The 22690-nt window shown below is 39.3% G+C and overlaps 1 protein-coding gene across 11 annotated transcripts in view; it reads left to right on the top strand.

Moving 5' to 3' along the window:
* Nucleotides 1-22690, top strand: part of LINGO2 (leucine rich repeat and Ig domain containing 2) — a 1254957-nt gene that overhangs the window by 907763 nt on the left and 324504 nt on the right. The gene's annotated exons all lie outside the window — the stretch shown is intronic.

Genomic DNA, 22690 nt, shown 5'->3' with positions numbered 1-22690 from the left:
TATCATTCTTTCTCTCTCTTTCACTCTCTCTCTCTCTCTCTCTCTCCTCTCACTTTATTTTTCTCTCTCTCTCTCTCGCTCTCTCCCTGTCTCTCTCCTTTCATTTTCTTTTTTTCTCTCTCTCTCTTTGTATATGTATGGATGTGAATACTTGCATGTCACCATAAAGTCTATTTTGCGCCATTTAGAAAATATATTCTTTTTCTTGGATTACCTTATACAAGGTGTGAGCTCCTCCTTGTAAATACAGAATTGAGAATTCCCTTTTGCCTATATGTATTTCACAGTAGGGAAAGCAGAACCAATCTTTTGCAGAGAAACCGTTTTTATAAATTGTATGTTTACCCCATACTGCAGCAATCAAACAGTTCTAAGAAACATCAGAAAGGTGTTATCTTCAGATGGCGTCCAAAGATTGCAACTCTTTATGAACCTGATTTACACTCCCAAGGATAAACTGCTAGGCGAAGATGAATTGGTTTCTCTTCCTGGCAGGACCCTCATTCCAATTAGCTTTGCAGACAGAACCAACAGTCACCATTTTCTTAACACCTTGAGAGCATGCGAGCTGGTCAAATTGCTGTCCTGGACTGTGGTGTTTTGAAACGTCTCTTCCATTTGATGAGTTAAAAGACTTTTTGATGTTTAGGTAAAATAAAGCTGAAAAAAAGTTTTTTACAATTTAAAATGTAATAACTAGAAAACTTATAAAGAAAGATGTAATGGAATTTTTTTTTCAAAAGCTACATAACCACTGTAGATAATATGACCACTGAAAATGCTTTTTAACTAGGTCTATGCCTGAAACGCAGTGCTAACTATTAAAACGTCTCTATGTTATCCTACGAGGCGACCATCTAAATATAGATAAAAATTCAGCAATTAGGGGTTGTCACCAATAAGGATATATATCAATGTCACAGAGGGGGTGCCCTGCTCGTTACCACCCTTTTTTTAGCCAGTTACCATTCTGGAGGATCCTGGACAACCATGAATTACATGGTCACCTATTCATTTCAATGGGTGCCAAGTAATACTGCTGTTGCAGGAGAAATATGGGGCTACCCACAGCTTCCAATGGCAATAAGAACTAATTTCCTGGGGGCTTCAAACCACGCTGGTCAACTGATCCCCAGTGGATCTTCATTTAGGGTATATTTTTATGAAGGTTGGGGTTGTTTACGTAATGTAGTTGTGAAACACTGGATAAATTCATTAAAGTTTAACGTCAGTCAAAACCTATAAATTCATTAGTGTCTGCCGCTATCCCCAGTACTGGTTTTCCCCCTAATGTCACATTCCCAGAGGTCCTAGAAGCTGAGCTACTAAGAGTAGAGATAAGCAAGTTTTTCTCTCTAATGGAAAGTTATGTTTGATCCTGGCACAGGAGATTTGGGGAGCACTAAGAGTTATTTTCAGAAATACTAACATACTTGTTTTTCAGGGTCAAAATAAAATAAAATGTTTGTTTAACCCTGTGACTACCAATGTATGACACCTCTGCCAAACAACTCCCCCTATCAGCTTCCTGGACAACCCCAGAAGTGTTAACCAGGATATTAAAATGAACTGCATTTGCACCTGAATTTTCATATCTTAAGTTGAGTTGGACCTTTCGTATTGGCAGTTTTTCTTCTGCAGTGTACAGTATAGAAGATGTTTTGCTCAGTTTCCAGGCTCAGTTTCACATCATGAAACCAGTGCATATGTCACATATTGTTGTTAAAGGCTGTGTAAACCTTTAAATGGCTTTTTTTTTTGTGTGAAAAGGTTGGTCAGTGTGTTATAAATACTTTTTTTATTAAAAATGTACTCTACTTTTTGAGATACAACTGCTCTGTATTCTCTATACACAGCAGCTGTATCTAGCGCTATTCACTGAATCCGTCAGTCCCGACAGTGACAGCGGGTTCATAACTTAGATGTGATTGATTACAGGTGGATCTTGTGTGTCAGAGACAAGCAGGACCCGCTGTCAGTGAACCCGTCAGGTCCGCGGGACTGACAGATTCAGTGAATAGCAAACAATACAGCTGCTCTGTATAGAGAATTCAGAGCAGCTGTATCTCAAAAAGTAAAACAAATTTTTAATAAAAAGTATTTATAAAGTTGCCCCAAACACACTGACTGACTTGTTTATTTAAAAAAAATTGCCTTTTAAAGGTTTACTTAGCCTTTAAATGTTTTACAATATAATATACTATAAGCACAGATTGCTTTGTTTGATTGCATGAAACACTTACATAAAAGATAAGGCCCGTATTCTGTATATTCAAGCAATAGATGTTAATAGTCAAGTTTCCTATTTTTAATAGAAATAATTTATTTCCTAAACGGGTTGTCTGTTTTAGACATCACATTTTCGAGTGCACTTACAGGGAATTAAGGGAGTCCAAAAAGGGGAGCCACCATTCAAAACCCTCATCTGTTAGCCCCAGCAAAGTCACATAGTGCCGCTCTTACTCTGGATGACCCAATATTACATGGACATCCCATTGATTTCAATGGAAACAGTGTAATATTTCACTGTAATACTTTACTGTGTAATAATTTTATCCACTGTGGGGGCGCTGCAGGGAAATTGAACCACTTGCTGATGGGTTTCCCCATTACAACTGATCGCTGAAGTTTCCAGCATGGGGTCATTCTCTGATCAGCTTATTGTCAAAGGACCCTTCTAAGAAAAAGGACTTGTCCTAAAGGGAAAATGTCTTTAATGAGCAAAGATGTCTGCGATCCATATCCTTTGTTTCACATCAATCCTTTTTTTATCTTTTTCTTTTTTTTATGTCTGCTGAGTACCAGAATGCCAACATTTATCTCAAGGTAATCATACCTGATGTAAGTCAAGGCAACTTCACATTTCACCAGCTCAGCACGAGCAAAGAATATAGTCCATTGAACTGATGAAGGTGCCCTTCACACTTTTACTGTCTCTGTATAATGCAGAACTAGACAATTTAAGTCACAACTTCTCCAAAATAACACAAAAATGCTGCATATGGACAGACTGTGTGAATAAAAATGCCATTGTCTGTTTACAGCGCTAACTTGTTTTTACTTGTTATTCGGCTTCTTGTATTATACAGTATCCAGTGCACTAACTTGTCTTTATTACATCTATAAAGTATGCTTGGCCATTTTGTTTTGTTTTTTTTTGTTCTTGGTCTGTTTCTGTTTTATGAACCTGGGTTTTCTATGGGCAAAAAATTAATACTATTTCTAAGGGTATTGCAAAGGCCAAAATATAAAAAGTGAAATCTATCACATAATACCAAGGATGCCGAGCAGCTAATTGTATTCTTCAGGGTTTCAATAAGAACAACATAGTAAAGGCTCTTTATCATGTTCCATTTTTCCCTGCAGTTTTATGCTCCAGTACTTATGATTACTACCAACTCCTCCATCACCTTTATTACTCCTCTTTTCTTTTTACTTTATCAGTACTTGCACACAAAACACCTCATTACTGAGTTCAGTACGCTTCCTAAATTTCTTAAGGTCACAAAACCCTACCTCAAGTGTTCTTCTGTTCTGTGTCTTAAACTAGTTTCGGAGCTTGAACAACATTCCCCTTGTGTTTCAAGCCTTCCTTATATATAACTTGAAGTACAGTTTTTAGCAGCGTCTCATCCAATGGCTAGATTATATAAAAGGTCAAAACAAGTGCATTTTCCCCGCCCTAAAGGATTTTGCGATCAATACAAGCTTAGGCCACATTATTGCTTTAGGAAACCTGAAAATGATTATTGTTATTCAAATTAAGAATCTTTTCTTGGCATCTTATATGATGCACTGCTGTGCCGCAGTAAAATGTGTCTAATGCTAAAGGGTATTTATGACACAGAAAAAACAAGCTTAGGCATGTCTTCTAGAAAATTCTATTTAGTTAATCTACAGTATGCTGTGCATTTTGCCTGAAAGCTTCAGGGTGCTTAGAACATCAAATGAAATAAACTAAATTTTAATTCTACAAATTATGACAAAAAAAGTTGTTGTGTTTTTAATCTTTAAGCAAATTCAAGCTAGCACTTCATCTGTCTGCATGGTTTTTCTCTAGTCCAGACACCTTTTCTGTAAATCAATTGAATCAGTTGGTTTCTATTCACAGAAATGAAGAAGGGACCAAAGAAGGCAACACTCACTTTCTTATTTTTTTTCTTTGAGTATAGGTTTCGTTTTTACCTTTACATTTGGCTTGCCAAAATAATATAAACCATTTAATCTCCTTTTTTTTTTTAACAAAACTTTGAATTGTATTATTTTTAATATTTGATGTTACTTAAGCAGAAAAAAATGTAAAATTAAATAAAAATATTAAAGTTACTTAAAGGGAAACTCCAGTGAAAGCCATCGTTTTCCATGTAAATTCTCACCTGTAATCATGTCTGATGTAACTGTTTCAGATAGTGAATTCTATAAACAATATGGCAGACATGAGCTACATTCTTCTTTTATAAAATGCAAGTTAGAGCTTCTTTGGGGGAAGTAGAAGAATATTGCTATATTGTGGGCTAGGTAAGGGTCTGGTGGGAATGATTTCATGTGTGTGCTGAAGTTTCTCTTTAAACTAGGAAAAAAAACTGTAGCTCAATTAAATATAAATACAAAAAGTTAATTTCCACCTTGGGTCTACTTGAAATAAATATACATATCATCTAAACTCTTCACTTCACACATGTGAGCACTAAAATAAAATATCTAATCCGCATGGTTTCCCTGAGGACAACAGACACAGTACATATAGTATTATAATAGTCAGAAGTATGGCCTTAGAACCTTGAAAGGGAACCTGTCACTAAATTTTAGGGCACTTAAAGAGGCTCTGTCACCAGATTTTGCAACACCTATCTGCTATTGCAGCAGATCGGCGCTGCAATGTAGATTACAGTAACGTTTTTATTTTTAAAAAACGAGCATTTTTGGCCAAGTTATGACCATTTTTGTATTTATGCAAATGAGGCTTGCAAAAGTACAACTGGGCGTGTTTAATGTAAAAGTACAACTGGGCGTGTATTATGTGCGTACATCGGGGCGTTTTTACTTCTTTTACTAGCTGGGCGTTCTGACGATAAGTATCATCCACTTCTCTTCAGAACGCCCATCTTCTGGCAGATCACGCTGTGACGTCACTTCCCCAGGTCCTTCATCGTGTCAGACGAGCGAGGACACATCGGCACTAGAGGCTACAGTTGATTCTGCAGCAGCATCAGCGTTTGCAGGTAAGTAGCTACATCGACTTACCTGCAAACGCCGATGCTGCTGCAGAATCAACTGTAGCCTCTGGTGCCGATGTGTCCTCGCTCGTCCGACACGATGCAGGACCTGTGAGTGACGTCACAGCGTGATCTCTCAAGAACACGCTGTGTGTCTGTGCACTGCCAGAAGCTGGGCGTTCTTAAGAGAAGTGGATGATACTTCTCGTCAGAACGCCCAACTAGTAAAAGAAGTAAAAGAAGTAAAAACGCCCCGATGTACGCACATAATACACGCCCACTTGGACTTTTACTTTTAAACACACCCACTTGGACTTTTGCAAGCCTCATTTGCATAAATACAAAAATGGTCATGACTTGGCCAAAAATGCTCGTTTTTTAAAAATAAAAACGTTACTGTAATCTACATTGCAGCGCCTATCTGCTGCAATAGCAGATAGGGGTTGCAAAATCTGGTGACAGAGCCTCTTTAACCACCAGCATATTGTTTTACTGCTGGAGTTTAGCATCCTAAACATGCCCCTCTCAAACTGGCCTCTTTAGCAATTTGTATAAAAAGAAGTTCTAATGGTATGGTAATTACCAGTGAAGAATCTTGAGATAACTCCAACGGCCTCCTGCACATGCTCAATGCTCATTTGAATGGGTTTGCCGACGTACTGTGCAGACGACCTGTTATTTACGCATCGTCGTTTGACAGCTGTCAAACGACGACGCGTAAAAATACAGCCTCGTCAAAAGAAGTGCAGGACACTTCTTTGGACGTTTTTGGAGCTGTTTTCTCATAGACTCCAATGAAAACAGCTCCAAAAACGGACGTAGAAAACGGCGCGAAAAACGCCGCGAAAAATGCGAGTTGGTAAAAAAACGTCTGAAAAGCAGGGTCTGTTTTCCCTTGAAAACAGCTCTGTCTTTTCAGACGTTTTGGTTGACTACGTGTGAACATACCCTTAGGGGAAAAGCTGGGTTTTTCATTTTTTTTCACATTTTTTTTAAAATTAACTTTATTAAACTTTTTTTTTACTTTTTTACTAGTCCCACTAGGGGACTATAATATGCGATTCTGCGATCGCTATTATAATACACTGCAATACTTTTGTATTGCAGTGTATTACTGCCTGTCCGTTTAAAACGGACAGGCATCTGCTAGGTCATGCCTGCGGCATGATCTAGCAGGCATTCATGACAGGCAGACCTGGGGGCCTTTATTAGCCCCCCGGCTGCCATTGGAGACACAGACACTTGGCGATCGTATCGCCGGGTGTCGGTGGGAGAGAGAGGGAGCTCCCTCCCTCTCTCCAAAACCACTCAGATGCGGTGCACGCTATTGTGCACCGCATCGGAGGGGTTAAACGGGTGAGATCGATACTTATATCGATCTCACACGGCAGAGCAGGGACGCCCCCAGCCCTCAGCTGCCACTGGCAGCTGAGAGCAGGGAGATTTGACGCTCCCTGCTCTGTTTACTTTATCCTGATGCAGCGCCGTAAAAAGGCATATGCATCATAATAAAGCGCGTTAGTGGCCGCCGTTAAAAGGCGTATTGGCGGTCACTAACGGGTTAACCCCTTAAAGACCAGGCCAATTTGAGTTTTTTCATTTTCGTTTTTTCCTCCCCGCCTTGCAAAAGCCATAACTTTTCTATTTTTTTGTTGACATTGCCATATGAGGGCTTGTTTTTGCAGGACAAGTTATAGTTTTTCATGGTACCATTTCTTGTTCCGCATTATGTACTGGGAATCAGAAAAAAATTATGTGTGGGGTGAAATGGGCAAAAAACAGTGATTACACCATTTTTGGGGAGTTTTGTTTTTACGGCGTCCATCAAGCGGTAAAAACTACATATTTACTTTATTCTACAGGTTGATACGATTACGGCGATACCAAATTTATATGTTTCGTTTTATGTTTTACCACTTAAAAAAAAAAAAATTTGCTAAAAAAAAATGTTTTGTGTCGCCGTATTCTGAGAGCCATAACTTTTTTATTTTTCCATTAATTTAAAGGTGTGAGAGCTTACATTTTTGTAGGGCAACCTGTAGTTTTCACCGATACCATTTTGGGGTACATGCAACTTTTCAATCACTTTTTATTACTTTATTTTGGAGAGCTAAGGTGACCAAAAAACAGCAATTTGCATGTTTTATATATATATATATATATATATATATATATATTTATTTGCGTCGTTCACCGAGCGGGTTAAGCAACGCTATATTCTGATAGTTTGGACTTTTACAGACGTGGCGATACCAGTTATGTTATTTTTAACATTGCTTTAGGGAAAAAATGAGAAAAGGTTTTTTTTTTTGAACTTTTAATATTTTTTTGTGGAACATTATCAAAATCTTTATTTAACTGTGTTTTACTTTTTTATTAGTCCCCCTAAGGGACTTGAACCAGCGATTGTTGGATTGCTTGCATGATATACTGCAATACTAATGTATTGCAGTATATCGTGATTCTGACAGTCTCCTTTGAAGCCCTTCAAGGGAGTATAAAGATAGCAGACCTGGGGGCCTTCATTAGGCCCCCAGGCTGCCATAACAACCATAGTCACCGGCCGATGCTGTGTTCGAGGGGGCGCCTCTCTGTTTCTAACAATTTAAATGCAGGAATCGCGATTGACCACGGCATTTAAGGTGTTAAACGGGCGGAATCAAACTGATCTTTGATTCTGCCCGTTGCAGTATAACACAGTATAGAGCAAGCTCAGCCCGTGAGCCGAATTTGTATATCAGAATACAGAGTAGTAGCCAAATTTTGATGCTTATGTTTTATCTTTTTTTTTTTCTGTTTTGTTATGGCGCCCATTTTTTTACAAAAGTGACAAAAGGAGGTACAGCTTTATAAGCTAATACCTTTGAATTAGCTTCTAGAAAATTAAAGTTAAACTTTAATTTTGTAAGAATATTCAATCAATAAAAAAAGTGAAAGTTTTGCGCAGGAGTGTAGCTGCCACTGTAGCAGCCGTAGCGGCTCCTATGGGGTCCATGGACTCAAGGGGGCCTAGTGACAGTTGTTATCTAATGAATTTGACACAATAGATAACAGCCAATGTCCCACATATAGGATCCTTAAACTTATCAGCATTAGGACTCTGTGTGCAGTGACAAACACAACATCCTGATGCTGGCCAGTGTTTAACCCCTTTGTGTGGTGGCCCCTGGAAGGTAAGAGAATCCAGGAGCAATAAGTAAATAAAGGGTTCTGGGCTGAATAGATTTTTTTGTCCAAAATTATCACAAGTGAATAAAAAAAATGCCAGTATCTCTGGAAGCAAAATAAAATAAATTACCAAACTGGTACTGTACTGCTGTTCTAACTTCTAATTCACTAATGTATGGCCAATTCAATATTTTCGGTGGAAATCTTTAATGCATTCCTTCCATACTGAATTATAGTAGAGAATTGCTTCCTATGCAATTGTCTAATATATTGGTTCAAATATAAAGCTATACTTCAACAACATATAATAAAGAATGATACTGTACATCTTTCACATCAGAAACAATATGTGACTGTACTGTAAACTCATTTATTTTCTGTTGTCAGCTTAGTCCATTTTCAGCCAGAAAAAAACTGGTTTAAAAAAGGATTAAAAAAAAAAAAGGAATGAAGAAAGTAAACATTGTTACACTGGAAAATGATATTATGTCTTTTGTTGTCCCAAAGGCAGTAGACAAGTGCAATACAAGTTAGATGAGAAAATGACTATATGGTTGATAAGAAAACTGTTTGTCATCGCCATCCTCTGACATTGCACACAAATTGGTTAGACATGGAATGTTTTTTAACTTTTTATCAAAACTACTCAATTTCATTCTGCAAATAAAAATATTTTCAGCATTAATAGGGTCAATCATACCTACCTAATGTAAAGTTATATACAAAGAAAAAAATTTGCCAGTATACTAAAAATGGTGCCTAAACATTATAGAAATATGTTACTCATGCATGAACATATTTAGACATAATAACTTTGTAATATATCTTATTAGAGAAAAATGCCTCTTTTTCCACTTATCAGGCTCCTTTCCCCCTTCCTAACTGTTCACTCACTCAGAATTTACTGCTTTTTCTGCCTTCTCAAGAGGAGTCAAACGATTTGTTCACTGGGGGATCAGGTTACATTTGCCCATAGTAGTCTATAAAGGTTAGGGGGGAGCAAGAGCAGAAGGAGAGAGAATCAAAAAAGACAGACACAGTTGCAGCTTCTGGTAAGAGTTATATCTTACCCCAGTGCTGGATTCATATCTACCCTGCTCATTACTACTGTATAATCTCCTCCATGTTGTTGCAGCTTTAAAGGGAATGTGTTGTCAGCAAAACATGTTTTTTTTTTTTTAGTTAAACAATTAGTGTATAGGTGATTAAACATTGTTCTAATTTTTTTTTTTTTTTCACGAGTCAGGAAATATTATAAATTGGATTCAATTGGATTCTAATTTATAATATTTCCCATTGCTGGTCACTAGATGGAGCCATTCCCAAAATTGCAGCATTGCATGTGGTAAAGCAACCACATTGCTTTATGCTGCAAAATTGTGTAAAAAGCCCTCGCTCTAGTGAGCTCTCAGCATCCCCCCCTCCTTTATCCTGGCTAGTGCCGGGAGAAACGAGGGGTTTGAACGGTCTAACCTCCTACACTGTGTGTCGCCATTTTTTGAGCTAACACACAGTGTAGAAGGTTTACATACAGTAGTAAACACACACTGAAACACAAACATACAGAGAAATCCCTTACCTGCTCCAGTCGCCGCCGCTCCCTCCGGTCCATCCGCTCCGTCTGCTGCCGCTGCTCCATGTGCACAAGTCCGGAAGTCGCGACCGGAAGTAGTAATCTTACTGTCCGGCCGCGACTTCCGGTCCACAGGAAAATGGCGCCGGACGGCGCACATTTCAAATTGAACTGTGTGGGAGCGGCGCATGCGCCGTTCCCACACAGCGGCGTACATGTTAGTGGATGGAACGGGCCCCGTTCGCAGTCCCTATGGGACTGGAGCTGCCGTATTCCATGTCTGTATGTGTCGTTAATCGACACATACAGAAATGGAAAAAAAAATGGCAGCCCCCATAGGGAAGAAAAAGTGTAAAAATAAGAAAAAGTAACACAAACACACAAATTAATCCAAACGTTTTTAATAAAGCACTAACATCTTTAACATATAAAAAACATTTTTGTGGTAACACTGTTCCTTTAAAGAGGATTTGTCACTAGTTTAGTAATGCCCAATCTCCTAGCTAATCTAATAGGTGCTGTCACGCTGATAATGCTAGTGAAAATTGTGTCCCAAAACGTTTATTATTTAAAGGTTATGAGCATTTCTCTAAATATGTAAATGAGTCTTTATTAGACAACAGGAAGGTAACAGCAGCAATTCTTCAGAGGTGGAGCTACCTCAGAGCATCTGACGCTGTCCTATCAGCATGAAGCTGCTTCACACACAGTGTGAGACTAAAGCTGGAGGGAAAGGGGAACACTTCAAACAGCCATATCTCGGGCCGTGAACCACCTAGGACATTGCAGGTGGCATATGAAAGAGGTGATTCTAATCTTTCATATGGCACCAGGATCGCAGTTCTAGCTGCCGGAGATATCGGCAGTTGAATACACAGTCGGGAATGGAAGCTGTATACTATATGATCACACTGTGTTACTGGCAGAGAAGCTCTATGCAGATTGGACAGCGTCATATAGAAAACATTACACAAATACCAGAGTTAAAAGAAAGTCACCTCCTATTTGGCTATTAGAGCCACATTTACATATTTAGAAAAATGCTCATAACTTTTCAAAGAATAAACGTTTTTTTAAAAGAAATCACACTGTAGTTATCAGCAGCAAAGAGCCTATTAGATTAGTAAGGAGATAGGGAATTGATAAACTGGTGACAGAGCCTCTCTAAATATATGATAGATAGAGATAGGAGAAAAAGATGTTCTCTTCTCTTTGTGCTGTGTATGTCAGACATGATAGCAGATAGGCTCCACCCACTACCTTAGGGGAAAATTTTAATTAGAGTTATCTAAAAATGTAAGTCTTATAATGGCCAAAAATAGTGTTATTCCTCATGTACACACACATGAAAGCTTATTCTGAAAAATCGACAGAAAGGTTAGGTACTTCTCCAATGGAGGCCTTCCACATATGCCACTACACGGCATCCAGTGGTATAAGTTCCCCATTAACTCCCAATAGAAATAGCGCATTGAATAGCGCAGTTGACTAAACTATACAATACAGTTTAAAAAAATAGGTATGCTGACACATATCTCCTTATGCTAAAAGACACTCTATGGCCCTATGGATAGATTTGGCACATACATCAAGAGCATTTCCTATAATATACGTCCAGCGTACAATGCAAACAATGCAGGGTGAATAGAAACTGAGGGTCCTATTACACGGGCCATGAAAACGAGTGCCGATCAACGAGACATCTAGTTAATCGGGGCTTGATTTCTACTTTCACAAGGAGCAATAATTGGTTATTTACGGGGACGGGCGATCTTTACTACGATCGCTCGTGCCCATACATTTCCATCATATTGGCAGCACATCTCCCTGTTTACACTGATATTTATTACTGCATAAATGAGAAGATCAGTGAATAAACAAGCGTTTGCTAGCTGATCGTTACCCTACTTACGATGTTTGCACAATCAATGGCCATGCAAAAGCTTGTTCATCGCGCTGATCTGCTAGTTTTTGCAGCATGAAATATTATAATTGTGAGCAGGACACATCTCCCTGTGCAAACAGGGAGAAGTGCTACAGACATGATGGAAATGTATCGGGACGAATGATCGCAGGAACAATCGCTCGTCCTCATACATAACCAAATTATTGCTCTTTGTGTGAGGAGCAAATGAGCTGAGATCAACGAGCTGTCTCGTTGATCGGCGTTCGTTTTCATGACCCATGTAACAGGCTGTGTAATAGGACTCTACTTAAATGCTACATGTATCAGTTGTGAGATTTTCAACCCATCCCTATGTCTAGTCAAAGAAAAAAAATAATACAAAAATAAAGAACTAAGTTACAGTACAAGTTATACAATTCAGTTGCACTAGAATACTATATGCTTTTGTGGTGCAGGTGTTAGAATGGAAATCCAATTACACTGTGAAAATAGAAGTCAGTACAAGTACTTACTATATATAGTGTGACAGGAAATCACTACAAATCTATCTGTGTGTGTGTAAATATATATATATATATATATCTATAGATATATATATATATATATATATATATATAGATATATATATATCTATAGATATATATATATATATATATAGATATATATATGTATATAGATATATATATATTTATATATCTAAAGATATGTATCTATATATCTATCTATGTATATATATATATATATATATATATATATATATATATGCATACACACATATACACTCACCCACAGTGAGTAGTCCCTATTTTATATGCCCACTGGTATACTGTATATCCACAAATAGATGGGCTAGGAATTATGTATCATTTAGTGTATGACAAAGATCATAATCCAGATAGAGAACAGGCAGTAAGTAGATGGCCTCATTAAATCCTCCCTTTCATTATAACACAATTACCAGTGATAGGTGTAACTCTCACTGCGTAGGACTGTCAACTTTACATGCATACAGCTCAGCTTGCTATATGTAAATGGCAGGGAAATCAAACAGCCATAATCAAAGGGAACAGTAGGGCAAATTTAATGTACTTACACAGCATCTGAACATTATGAGCCAGATCTCCTAATAAATGAATAACCCTTCTCTTTCCCTCCGCACTTATGATTGGACTTAGTAAGTTGAAGTAGTCGTCTCATTTTCTTATCTCCCTTTATATCAGAACTCTTCTTACAGATTGTCTGTCCCTATTTGATCTTTTAGAAAGATTTGATGCCGGAATGATAATTATCTGGGTCTGCTAGAAAAGGTTTCTATTCCACCGATCAGATCAGAGGAAGAAATTAATATGGAGAGAGAGAAATATATGCTAGAACTGATCAGTCAGCAGAATTCCTATTTTACGAAATAAAAGTCTAAGTGGCTTTGAGAATCAAGTACTACAACAATCTGTATGAATATAACTATTTATAATAACAATAGCATGATCATCATGACATCAAATATTAAATACGAGCTCTTTAAAACTACGATTAACCATGAACACCCCCTCATTTTTAGATAGCTCCTATAACATAGAAGGGAACACCATCTAGAATGTTCACTCTGCTTTTTCTTCCTCTGTGCTATGCGATAAATCCCATGACACCTCAGCACAATAGCACATGAGCATCTGAAGCCAGTACAATCTCTGCCTGCTGGGCAGGACAGTGTGATTATCCTTCCATTAATATTCTAATAAATAAGATAAGACATTATTACTATAGGTGCAGGGAGGCTGAGCTGTGATCTTCTTCATTATAACTGTGTGACAGTAATCTGTCTAATAAATAGCACTGACCGAGATAGAAGTTTGTGTCCCCCCCCCCCTTCTATAGAGTCTGTGTTGAACAGTATATACAATTAGATCATACAAGAGGTTCCGGTGCCTGTATGAGTGACACATAGATACCCATAGACTCAAGTAAAAAAAAAAGAGGGTCACCAAAGTCTGATTCAAACTGTTGCTATGCAATGTCCCCAGTGTGATATTTATGATAGAAGCAGCTAGAAAAAGATCATGTAAAAGACTTAATAAAACACATGGGAAATTTTGGTTGGAGTTTCCTTTTAAAGGGGTTGTCCCATGTCAACCCCCTTATTTATATTTCTGACCCATCAGACAGGTCATTAAAGTAAGTTAGTTGGGGAACTGACATGTTTAACCTTCACTACTGTTGATAATGAGGGATCCCAAATTCCCATTCTTGGCTGGAGAGCAGGACAAGCATGCACCATTCCTCACAGCAGAAATGAATAGGAGTGAACAGGAGCAATGGAGATAACTGTTCTTCCAAAATTCTGTGCGCTAAACTTCTCTCTAATTTGGGCAGAACCTAAGGGCATGGCCACACGTGGCGGATTTCCTCCGCAACTGTCCGCATCAATGCCGCACCTAATCCGGGTTGCGGATTACGGCTGCGGATCTGCCCAAAATGTGCAGAAAATTGATGCGGACTAGCTGCTGCGGACTGCGGGAAAAGTGCTTCCCTTCTCCCTATCAGTGCAGGATAGAGAGAAGGGACAGCACTTTCCCTAGTGAAAGTAAACTAATTTCATACTTACCGGCCGTTGTCTGGTGACGCGTCCCTCTTTCGGCATCCAGCCCGACCTCCCTGGATGACGCGCCAGTCCATGTGACCGCTGCAGCCTGTGCTTGGCCTGTGATTGGCTGCAGCCGTCACTTAGACTGAAACGTCATCCTGGGAGGCCGGACTGGAGACAGAAGCAGGGAGTTCTCGGTAAGTATGAACTTATATTTTTTTACAGGTTGCTGTATATTGGGATCGGTAGTCACTGTCCCGGGTGCAGAAACAGTTACTGCCGATCGCTTAACTCTTTCAGCACCCTGGACAGTGACTATTTACAGACGTCTCCTAGCAACGCTCCCGTCATTACGGGAGCCCCATTGACTTCCTCAGTCTGGCTGTAGACCTAGAAATACATAGGTCCAGCCAGAATGAAGAAATGTCAAGTTAAAAAAGCAAGACGCATCCGCAGCACACATTACATGTGCATGACAGCTGCGGACTTCATTGCGGAAATTAGAATCTCCATTGAAGTCAATGGAGAAATTCCGCCATGAGTCCGCCACTGCTCCGCAACAGACAGAGCATGCTGCGGACACCAAATTCCGCTCCGCAGCCTATGCTCCGCAGCGGAATTTTACGCATCGTCTAAACGAACACTGCTAAATTAAAGTGGAAGTCAATGGAGAAACGGCTCCGCTGCGGATTAACGCTGCGGAGTGTCCGCAGCGGAATTTAAGTGAAATTCCGCCACGTGTGAACCCAGCCTTTGACTTTCATCCTGAGCAGTCTGCTTCAGAATCGGAATGGTAAAACTACAGTAAAGACTGACACAGCAATAGGAGAGGAGCAGGAATTAATGTAACTCAGCATAACATTTCAGATTTATATTCTATTCCTATGGGGGTAACAATTCATATTGTTAGCTATTTATGTACCCACTGAAGATACATCAGTAACTTAGACAGCTAGACAACTAAAAAGGTATTTAAAACTTCACATGAGTGGAAAATTCTGGGATTTATTTTCAGGTTATAGCTCTTTAAATCTTTCTGTGAAGCACCATGATCATCAAGAATGTATTATGAGTTTTCAAAACAACATTGTCAGAGTTTCTGTTTCAGCCACAAGTACATCTGTGATATTACTTTTATAGAATGCAAAATATGCACGCTCTCCATTATTGATTTTTTCCTGTTTAGATGCACAGTGGAGATCAAATAGTTACCTTTTAGATGAAAAGAGAGTTTTTATGTTGAAATTCAGCATTTCAGCGATCAATATGCATTTGTATATGAAACATGTATATACACAGAAGGGTTTATGCAGGAACATGACTTTGTTCTTGCACAGTAACCTAACCAGTTATTGGCCAGCGATGCTTGCTGTGTTTGTTTGAATGTGATATATATATATATATATATATATATATATATATATATATATATATATATATATATATTTTAATGATGCTTTTATCTGGGATCTCTCGTTGAATAAATGCATGTCCTGTGATCCCAGAGGTCAGTAATGGAGAACTGACAATGCCGCAGAGAGGTTACATTCTCATTGTAATTAGGAGGAAGTGAAGAACATCACTTTCTGATCATCAAGAGACATACTGATGAGACGTCACTCATGAGACTGATGTGTATTCCGTCTTGTTTATCGAGGTGCATTCCATTACATGTTATATTCATAGGACTCAGTATTTGTGAGTCAATCATTAATGGTATTCATTAAGGCTGGGTTCACACGTGGCGGAATTTCACTTAAATTCCGCTGCGGACACTCCGCAGCGTTAATCCGCAGCGGAGCCGTTTGTCCATTGACTCCCACTTTAATTTAGCAGTGTTCGTTTAGACGATGCGTAAAATTCCGCTGCGGAGCATAGGCTGCGGAGCGGAATTTGGTGTCCGCAGCATGCTCTGTCTGTTGCGGAGCAGTGGCGGACTCATGGCGGAATTTCTCCATTGACTTCAATGGAGATTCTAATTTCCGCAATGATGTCCGCAGCTGTCATGCACATGTTATGTGTGCTGCGGATGCGTCTTGCTTTTTTAACTTGACATTTCTTCATTCTGGCTGGACCTATGTATTTCTAGGTCTACAGCCAGACTGAGGAAGTCAATGGGGCTCCCGTAATGACGGGAGCGTTGCTAGGAGACGTCTGTAAATAGTCACTGTCCAGGGTGCTGAAAGAGTTAAGCGATCGGCAGTAACTGTTTCTGCACCCGGGACAGTGACTACCGATCCCAATATACAGCAACCTGTAAAAAAATATAAGTTCATACTTACCGAGAACTCCCTGCTTCTGTCTCCAGTCCGGCCTCCCAGGATGACGTTTCAGTCTAAGTGACGGCTGCAGCCAATCACAGGCCAAGCACAGGCTGCAGCGGTCACATGGACTGGCGCGTCATCGAGGGAGGTCGGGCTGGATGCCGAAAGAGGGACGCGTCACCAAGACAACGGCCGGTAAGTATGAAATTCGTTTACTTTCACTAGGGAAAGTGCTGTCCTTCTCTCTATCCTGCACTGATAGAGAGAAGGGAAGCACTTTTCCCGCAGTCCACAGCAGCTAGTCCGCATCAATTTTCTGCACATTTTGGGCAGATCCGCAGCCGTAATCCGCAACCCGGATTAGGTGCGGCATTGATGCGGACAGTTGCGGAGGAAATCCGCCACGTGTGGCCATGCCCTAAATGCTCAGCCCCGTACTGAACTTTAAGGCACACATCAGATATATTTGGGGTTATCCAGGATTGTCACCTCTGCACATCACCCCTAAACTACAGTAATCCGTAAATAGCTTAAAAGACGCTGATACTGAATCTGCAATCTTTATCTTTCTTCTTGCTTGCATTCCCCTGCTGTAAGCCCACAAAGTGGCTGTGCGCTGCATGCTGATGCATAGAGGGGACTACTAAGCTCGGTGATATAGTGAAGAAGACTATATAGAATCGTCACCAACATGTAGGGCATGGCCCATTTGCGGACATCGGGGAAATGCAAGTGAGTAGGAAGATAAAAACTGCAGATTCGAAATCAGCTTCCTTTTAAGCTCTTTATGGATTACTGTCTTTTAAGGGGCGGGGGGCTTGGTGGTGACAGACTTAACTTCTCAACCTAGGATGCCAATGTACATGTATGCAAACAGGAATTAATGAACACTGTATTTTTCTGTCAAAAAATAGTATTACATGAATTATTTTCTATTTTATTACAATATAAAAGCATAATTCATATAGAAAGAAACCTGTCTGTTTACCTAGCAGTAAAAAATGACAACTTAACTTTATTCTGCGGCTCAATACGATCCCAGTGATACCAAATGTATATAGGCTTTTTTATATTTCACTACTTTTACAAAGAAAAAACTATTTGTCAAAAAAAAAATAGTTTTGTTTCACCAAGTTCTGAGAACAATAGGTTTTTTTCTTTTTTTGTCGATTGAGCGGTGTGAGGGCTTATTTTTTGCAAGACGAGCTGTAGTTTTTATTGGTACCATTTTTTGGTACATACAACTTTTTGATAACTTTTTACTACATTTTGTTTAGAGCTAAGGTGACCAAAAAATAGAGATTCTGGCAGTTTATTTCTTTTTTGTTTTATGGCTTTTTGCGAGTTAAATAATGTTATATTGTAATAGTTTTTACTTTCACAGACGCTCTGATACCAATTTTGTTTATTTTTTTATTTTTCCCATTACTTTAGAGGCACAGCTTTACAGAGGCAGAGTGAATGCAGACCTGGGAGCCTTTATTAGACCCCTGGGCTGCCATCACAACCATCGGCACCCTGTGATTGCGTTGCCGGAGGGTCCGATGAGCTGTTGGACGGGGCCACTCCCTACTTTTTAACACCTTAGATGCTGCGATCGCGTTTGACCGCAGCTATTAAGGGGTTAAATGGCCCGGAACAGCACGACAGCTCCATACATATCTCCTCGCACCAGGACGTGCCATTATGTTGTGGTGCGCAATGGGGTAAATAAAGGTTCACAGTAAAAGAAAAAAAAATAAGACAATTTTTTCCCTAAAAAGTGTTTTTTTTTTCAGTAAAAGTGTGTAAAAATAAATAAAAATAATGACCTAAAAAATAAAGTTAACATATTATTTAAGCTGCAAGGTGAACACCGTAAAATAAAAAATATACGGCAGAATTGCTATTTTGTCTTTAATAATAAAAGTTAATAAATAAGTCCCATGTACGGATGTAGCCATCGTTATCTTGACTCTGATAACTTGCTGCAGCGTGATATCACACAACAAAAGCCATTGAAAAGTCATTGAAAAAAGAAAGATCAAGGATCTTCCCACTGTGTATTTATTGCGTTAAAAGTCAAGATAAAGACGGCTACATCTGTAACCCCAAAATGGTAGCAATGAAAACTACATATCATCCCGCAAGAAACAAGCCCTCATATGGTGACATTGGAAAGCGACGATGCAAAATCAATTGTTTCTTAGTTCAAAAGAGTTTTTATCGTGCAAAAGTAGTAAAACATAAAAAACCCTATACATATGTGGTATCGTCAAAATCATACTGACCCGTATAATAAAGGTAGCATGTTATTTAAGCTGCTTGGTGAACGTGTACATTTACAATGCTAGAACAATGGCAAAATTGCTGTTATTTTTCTATTCCCCCCAGAATAAGTAAATAAGTTAATAAAAAAATTGAATGTACCCCAAAGTGGTGCCAGCTATGTCGACAGAAAAATTAAAAAGTTAAAGCTCTTTGAATGCGACGATGGTAAAACATACAAAATTGCTAGATCATTAAGGCCCAGTTTTCATGCAGAGGAAAGGGGTTAAACCAGGTTTTCGCCTGGAATAAATTTGAATACACGATTAGTAGTGTCCTAGTGGGACACTACACATTCCCCTGTCAATAAGGCATGCCCCTACAGTTTGGCACTGTCCAATCAGTGCTTATAGTGTCAGACTATATTGGGATACTCACACGGCAGCCTGGCAACTCAGTGGTTAACACTATTGCCTTGCAGCACTCTCGGAGCCCCAATGGGGACCGGGAACAATATGTGTACAGTACTGCGTACAATATGTTGGTTGAATAAAAAGACATAAAAATGTCATTGACAAGAGGAATGGTAATGCCCAGTTGCATTTTGGCAGTGGTCGGTACTTCCATCCCATATAGAGAGCAATGTAAGAAATATCTAAACTATATACTTTATTACATATGTTAAAATAATGGAAGCCAATGCTCTCTATGAAGGACAAAATGCCCAACTGATGCACAAAATGTATCATTTATTCCCTTCAGTAGCACTAAAATAGAGTGCAATGTATTAGGGTTAGTGTAAACCCATCCTAAAGTAAAACTGATGTGAGAGTTTTGAAGTTACTTCACTTTTTATCCACTGTACACATGCAAGTAATTCTTCAGAATATGTGCACCATGATAAATAATTATCATTTCACATTTCACTTCTCCTCCTCTGTGTGGCACAGCTGGTAAGAAATAGACAATGGGAATCCTAATATAAATGGTTTTCTGCTTGAGATATTGATTGTGAAGGGTATTTTATGGCTGAATAAGAGATACGTCATACTGAACTGATTGCTTTTCGAACAGTACAGTAGGTACGGACGCTGATTGCTTTCTATAAAGCCGCACCAGCTTTATATGTGGTAACAGGCCAGCATGTGCAGTTATTGTATTGCCAGCGCCCTACAATATAATACTGCAGTATAGGTTCTCTTTTGTCTTTTCACCACCCTTTTTTTTTTCTATTCTTGTTTTGTTTTTTTATATACAAAAAGTATAATCAATAAAAGGAAGGAACAAAGAGGCATGTGAAGATAACCCTCAACATAAGGACCCACCATATACAGCAAACATTTCATAACACAAAACCATAGAAGGGCACGGGCCCATAAAGAAATTATAACATAGCCACATATTACAATGGCACAAATTGAGAAAGGAAATATCAAAAGAAAATAGAAAAAATGGGGGCAAGGGGACGTATTCTCCTTGTACTCTAATTAGGAGTACAAAGATGGCAGATCTGGAGGCCTTTCATTAGGCCCCCCAGACTGCCATGACAATCATTGGTGCCCCGCAATTGCGTTACGCGGGTGGGAGATGGAACGTCAGAGGGGGCCATCCCCTCATTCTATTATATAGCTGACACCCACGTGTTATGGAGCTCGTGAGCCAGCTCCATACTCTCCCTTCCTGGCTATGACGTAAGTATACATCAACTGTCGGGAAGGAGTCAAGCAAATGTACAAAAAATAAACTAGTTAAATGAGCACTCTAGGTAAAGCAGATTCACTGCATTATACCTAGGGCTTGGCCTGAAGAGGAGGTTCATGACTAGTCTCCTTGATTCTCTGTGTCATCCCCCAGTCCCTTCATTAGTATATCAGGTTTGCCTGGAGTGTTTTTTTAAATGTACCTTTTACAATATATTTGTACATGCACATAGGTTCATTTAGTTCATGTTCTCTAGTATATTTTAAATATTGCTTAGGAAGTATTATTATAAAAATGGAGGGAACATTTTTTTTTCTTTTTTGGTTCTTATACAGTATGTTGATATTGAACGTTTGCATACTTGGAGTTCATTTCTCAAGCACTCTTCCTGGACACCTAACATCAAGTATGTTTGTACAAGTGTTAGGCTGAGTTCACACGTGGCGGATACGCTGCGTAAAATTACACTGCATATCCGCCCTGGTAGCCGCAGGGAATTCCGGGTGAAAAAACGCACAAACTGTGGTTTTTCGCCCGGAATGTCCGCTGCAGAAAACTGCAGCATTTGCCAGTCTGCTAGTTGGGCCGGCCTATTGGGATAATGTTTCATCCCAGGAGACCGCTCCGGCCGGTGATTGGCTTCAGTATGAGTCACATGGGATGAAACGTTATCCCAGGAGGCCGGCCCTCTGACGTCATCCAGGCTGGCCTCCTGGGATGACGTTTCATCCCATTTGACCGCCCCTACAGCCTGTGATTAGCAGCAGTGGTCACATGGGATGAATCATCATTCCAGGAGGCCGGCCTGGAGGAAAAAGCACATAATTCTGGGTAAGTATAAGATTTTTTTGTGGCGGAATCGCTTTGCTTCCACCACAATAAATCGCAACATCTTCTATTTGTTGCAGGTTTTATCTGCCCATTGAATTCAAAGTGTGAAACCCGGAACAAATAAGCAGTGTTTACACACAATAAAAAACAAATTTTTTTGCTCAGTATTTACGCATCATGTGGATGAGATTTGTTCTATCTCATCAACTTTGCTGCTACTGTATTATGCTGCAGATTTTCCGCAACAAATTCCGTTACGGAAAATCTGCAGTATTTAATCAGTGTGTGAACTGACCATTATTAGTAAATGCGTACTTGCTGTTTGAAAATAATCCACATGATCAGGATGGAGGAAAAACGCTCTCTAGATCTTACAAGCTATTATGACTTCTGCCAGGTTATACCTTAAAAACAGCATTCTTCAATACATTTGTAATGGAAAAGGGGCATCATTCGGAGAAAACCTACAGTTCATTACCTTTTCGGGACGGTGGAGCCATGTTTGCATCTGCAACATAGCACTAGCATGTTTTGCTACTTCGTTAAATGTCACTGAAGTAGCGAGTTTCCTATGTGTTTTGATAGGTAATGACATGTGTCAGTCTTATACCTGTTCTTTTCCAAGCAGCTTCTGTCACTATATTTCAAATCCTTCATGCTGAGGTCAGTGCACAGAAGCAGTGTGCCAGGCTTTGGTGACACAGATATGGTGTTAATCCTGTGTCGCAGAAAAGACACAGGGGCTCTTCCTCTCTCTCACAGTAGACATTGACCGCTGCCAAAGAGTACCAAAGATGAAGGGTTGATCATGCTTGCGAACTCTAAAGAGAGTGGAAATGTAGCACTCAAATTAATGGCCGTCCATGTAATGGAAGGATGCGCAGTTCTGGCGCATATTGGGGGGACCCCCCCCCCCCGCTATAACATTCATATGCCCTAATAGGGTATATGGACAAGGGTTGTCCTGATGGAACCCATTTAAGGGATATTACAGTTTCAGAAATTAATGGTTATTCTTTGTATAATTAAAAACTGTAACATTTATCAGCATACTTTCTGTATCAATTTTAGGATCCCTACTATTAGTAATTGAATAGAAACCTTCATTGTTTACTTTTAGTGGATAAACAGCTGCCCTAAACATGTGATGAACACATGTAATGAACTTTTTTTTAATTATGTCCCCTGAAGTATTATTACCAT

This window comes from Rhinoderma darwinii, chromosome 1, assembly GCF_050947455.1.
Source record: "Rhinoderma darwinii isolate aRhiDar2 chromosome 1, aRhiDar2.hap1, whole genome shotgun sequence".
NCBI classification, from domain to species: domain Eukaryota; kingdom Metazoa; phylum Chordata; class Amphibia; order Anura; family Rhinodermatidae; genus Rhinoderma; species Rhinoderma darwinii.
The sequence above is the reverse complement of the archived record's forward strand: the minus strand, read 5'-3'. Positions and strand labels throughout refer to the sequence as shown.